Raw genomic sequence first — 4,646 nt, 5'->3', positions numbered from 1 at the left:
GAGGCAGCGGAAGGTGAGCGCCGGCGGCGGCCGGGCGGCGGCGGGAGCGGAGGGGCGGAGGGGCGGCGGAGCACCGGCCGCGGAGCGCCGGCGGCGGCCCAGCGCCGCCGACGCTCCGGGGCCGGGCGGCGGCGGCGGCGGAGGGCGGCGGAACACCGGCCGCGGAGCGCCTGGCGGCGGCAGCTGCCGCGCCGGGCGGCGCGAACACCGGCGGCGGCGCGGCGGAGGCGGCGGAACACCGGCCGCGGAGCGCCGGCGCGGCCCAGCGCCGGCCGGCGCTCGAGGCGGCGGCGGGCACCGGCAGCGGCGGCGGGCGGGGGCGGAGGAGCACGGCCGCAGGCGCCGGCGCAGCGCCGCCGACGCTCCGGGCAGCGGACCCGGCGGCGGCGGCGGCGGCGGAGGCGGCGGAACACCGGCCGCGGAGCGCCGGCGGCAGCCGCCGCCGACGCTCCGCCGGGCGGCGCGCGGCGCGGCGGCGGAGGCGGAGGAGCACCGGCCGCGGAGCAGCGGCGGCCAGCGCGCCGACGCTCCGCCGGGCAGCGGCGGCGGCGGAGGGGCGGAGGGCACCGGCCGCGGGCGCGGCGCGCAGCGGCGGAGGGCGGACGAGCGGCGGAGAACCGGCCCGCGGAGCGCCGGCGCGGCAGCGCCGCCCGGCCAAGGCCGGGCGGCGGCAGCGGCGGCGGGGGCGGGGCAGCGGCGGAGAACCGGCCGCGGCGGCGCGGGGGCGGACGGCGGCGGAGGAGCGCCGCGGGCGCCGGCGGCCAAGCGCCGCCGCGGCTCCGCGGCCGGGCAGCGGCAGCGGACGAGCGGCGGAGAACCGGCCGCGGAGCGCCGGCGGCGGCCGAGCGGCGGCGGCGGGGCAGCGGCGGTGGACTGCCGGCGGCCGAGCGGCGACGGCGCTCCGCGGCTGAGTGCCGGCTGCGGCGGAGCTGCGGGAGAGGTGGCGGAGCGGCGCCGGTGGAGCGGCGGGGGCGGCGGCGTGGGCGGCGGCGGCGACGGCGGAGCGCCGGCGGACTGCAGGTGAAGCCGGCGGCGACCCCGGTCGAGAGGCCGGTGGAGGCTGGGGGGTCTGTTGCGCGCAGAGCGGTACAGGTTTCCTGAGTCGCCGGGGGAGCGGCGGCGCCTGCCGCCGAGGGGGGGGGGGCGGCGGCAGCGGCGGCAGCAGCACTCGCCGCCGCCGATAGACAGTGGTGGGGGACCCGCCCGCCCGGGCTGCGTCTCCGGGGAGGGGAGGTGGATGTCCCGGCGGCGGCAGCAGTTTGTTTGCGGCGCAAAGGAAACGGGGACGGCCAGCCTCAGCTGCATCCCCGTGCCGGGAGTCTGGGGGGGGGGGCCACGCCGGCCGCGGCCGCGTCCTGGCGCCGGGAAGGGGGGGGGGCGCGGGCGGCGGCGGCAGCGTCCCCGCGCCGGGAACGGGACGGGGGGGGCACCGACGGCGGCGGCCGCGTCCCCGCAACGGGTCCTGCGCGCTCGCGGCCCGGCTGCTCGGGTGTCTGCGGCACGGACTGACTGCGGGCTGTGGGGGCTGTCCGGTCAGCGCGGCGCCTGGGCAGGTAAGAAGGAGATACTGGAAAACAGCACGTGCTCCACACTGAGTGGCACACACATACAGGAACGTCGGGGACGATGGAACGGGCAGGGAGTAGAGGACCTGCAGCGGCTGGCCACCGCGAGGCGTGGGTGGTGCCGGTGTTCGGGGCGCTCGGGTGGAGGCTGAGCCGGGACGCTGTGCAGGTGGAGCGGCTGCTGCCGGGACGGGAGAGTGCGTAGCCCTGTTGTGTGGGCTCTGGTGCTTTCGGTGTGTTTACCAGGACCTTGAGATGGAATAGTCGCTCCTTTCAGAAAAATGCATTTTTTGGAACACTAGGTATGGCTTCTGGACTTTCGCACAGATGTACAAGCTGTTCGGCACTGATGAGCATCACCACCCCCAGAAACACCTGGAGATGGTTACCTGATGAGCATCACCACCCCCAGAAACACCTGCAGACGGTTGCCTGATGAGCATCACCACCCCCAGAAACACCTGCTGACGGTTGCCTGAGGAGCAGCAACCCGGTAAGCAGCAGCTGAGTATAATAATATATCTAGTATATGTATGTTACATCAATTTTATGTATTTTATGTGGATATATGAAATATAGATATTATACATATCATATTTGGCTATAAAATGGGTAGTAGGTAATATATATTATCTGTTGGCTATATCATATGTGGTATATATGAAATATATGGAATGTATGTTAGATATTATACATATAATATATATGGTATATAATGGAATTCATATATTTGTATATGTTACTATATGTCTGATGTCTTGCATAGTATATATACATTTTATTTATAATATATATTATATGTAGAAATATATATAATTTGGTAATGGGAAAAAAAAAAAAGACAGGAAAAAAAGGAAAAAGCACGGATGCTAGGGAACAGAGATGCACCCAAGGTGGCATGCTCCCTTTAAAAAAAAAAAAAAAAAAATAAAATTGAAATAAAGGCACCATGGCAGAGGAAAAGGAAAAGACATTGAGCAAACAAACCAAAAGCGCATGGAACCGGAAAAAAAAAGGTGGAACTAGCTGTACATGAGGAGCAAAGCATTGAAATGAAGGTGGAAAACCAAAGCAGGTAAGAACCATCAGGTTTGTACGTGACTGTGGGGGCTAAGTGAATGTTTGTACTTGTCAAAGATGGTAAGTAGGCACACAGGGGTAAGAATGAAGTCATTGTTTCCTGGTTTGGGCACTTCCTTGCTGTTCAAGTGCCTGCTAATGGTATGCAGATGTAGCAGACAGCTAAGGTTTTTACTGTTTCTCTCCTAGACAGGTTTCTTTGAAAGTCACAAAGTTCTCCGAGGGGAATGCCTTAGAAATGCAACACGGCAGGCTGGAAGGGAGGTGAGTCCTCTCCTACAGCGTCCCGTTGTGCGCAGGTACCGTTTATGAAGGAGCTTATAACGTTTTGTATAAATGCCTGTGAAGGAAATGATGTGGAGAAGACATACTCAGGCGGTGGGTCCTGTCACTTTCACCTGTCAGTAGGTACGAGAGACAGAAAGAGAGAGAAGAGAAGAGAGGAAAAGAAGATTGGAAGGACAGGTAGGGGCACATAACAGGACAGCGACAGAGCATATGACCGGGCCGTGGTTCCCGGCGGGCGTTGTGATGTGGGTTCATTCCTTCGGGGAAGGCGTGCGCCGATGCCCGGGCCTGTCCCCCTGGTAAAACTGGGTCGGTGTCTGGCGGCGGGCTCCAGATGTGTCGATGCGAATGCGGTGCTGTGGTGCCAGGCCTAGGCCTGCGGAGAGTGTGCGATGCGTCGGGAAATGCTGCTAGGTAACTGTGACGGAAAATGGCGTGGCTGAGGACTGTGGGGCTGGGGGAGGCTTTCCACAGGTGGGCCAAGGAGGATAGCTGTGGCCTGCGTGAGACGGGAGCTTATCACGTGGATCCCGAGGGCTCCCGTTCCCCCCTGAGCTGCTGGACAGTGTATACAAACCTGCTTCCTGCGGGCATATCCTCTTCGCCCGCTGCATACTGAGGCCTAGAAGATTTGAAGTGGAGCTGCTGGCTTTGATCTTAGTGCATACATACACAGCTGTCCCACAAGGTGAGATGACCTAGGAATAATTTTTCATGCTTGTAATGTGCTGCCTGACTGTCACTGCAAAGCAGCTGCGTGCAGGGAGCCTTTTGGATGGACTTGTATATGGATGTTTGGTTGAGAAAGATTTATGAGTCTATGACAGAAATCCCTAGAGTGGAATTTGATGTGTATTTCATGTGGATCTTTCGGTGACTGTATTCGTGTGCTTCACAGGGCTGCCTTCATTGCGAGGCTACTGCATCCATGTGGAGCTACATCTGCTGGCACTGGGTGTGATTGTCAAGGCGGACGTGGAGAAGAAAGTGTCCTGCTGGAGCCTTCACCTCTGCCTGTCCTCTGGACGTGGATAAGGGAAGGTATGTGTCGTGTTTCAAACGTGTCAGAGTTGCCATACTGCACGGTATGTGTTGCTCAGAAGCGGACGTGGAGCATTTTTGCTTTCATCCCTGTTTAGGCAGGCATTTGGTAGCGAGATGGATAAGTGCCAAGAGATATGTGTGTGCATACACATCATCGTGCACAGCGTGTTTACAAGCTTGGTGCAATAACTGTGGCACCTGTGAGTGGTAAGTGACGTGTGCGAGACGTGGGAGGAAGGTACTGGAAAGCGTGGCAGTTCTGTGGGGAAGAAGTGCTACAAAGGCGATGGCCTTGAAATGCCAGGTAGCGGGCTGCAAGTGGGGTGACTGCACTCCTACAGTGGCCTGAAGTGTTCACACAGTGGTCCTGATGAAAGTGAAAACGTGCAGAGGATACCCTCGCACAGTGTGTCCTCTCACTTGGATTTCTTTCTAGGTATGAGACGCGAGGAGTGACAAAAAGACGCCAGGAAAGAAAAAAAAAGAGAGTGGAAAAGAGAAGACGTGCGTGCACAGAAAGGCTCACAGACCTATGGCAACACTGCGTGGGTCCTGAGGGCACCGTGACGTCAGGTAATGGACCCCGTAGCCACGGGACGGTGGCCGGAGTTGTCCCCCTGGGAAAGTGGGCTCAGTGTGTGGCAGCAGGCTCAGCATCTGTTGCTCCAT

At 60.9% G+C, this 4,646-nt stretch overlaps 1 long non-coding RNA gene across 1 annotated transcript; it reads left to right on the top strand.

The window, feature by feature from the left end:
- The first annotated feature begins 2,020 nt into the window (after positions 1 to 2,020).
- Positions 2,021 to 3,969, top strand: LOC146422082 (uncharacterized). The gene is made up of 3 exons (XR_014848372.1): positions 2,021 to 2,058; positions 2,835 to 2,909; positions 3,832 to 3,969. It is a non-coding gene; the product is annotated as an uncharacterized LOC146422082 (long non-coding RNA).
- The last annotated feature ends 677 nt before the right edge of the window (positions 3,970 to 4,646 follow it).

This window comes from Lichenostomus cassidix, unplaced genomic scaffold (assembly GCF_008360975.1).
Source record: "Lichenostomus cassidix isolate B80296 unplaced genomic scaffold, HeHo_3.0 HiC_scaffold_47, whole genome shotgun sequence".
In the NCBI taxonomy this organism is placed as follows: Eukaryota; Metazoa; Chordata; class Aves; order Passeriformes; family Meliphagidae; genus Lichenostomus; species Lichenostomus cassidix.
The sequence above is the reverse complement of the archived record's forward strand: the minus strand, read 5'-3'. Positions and strand labels throughout refer to the sequence as shown.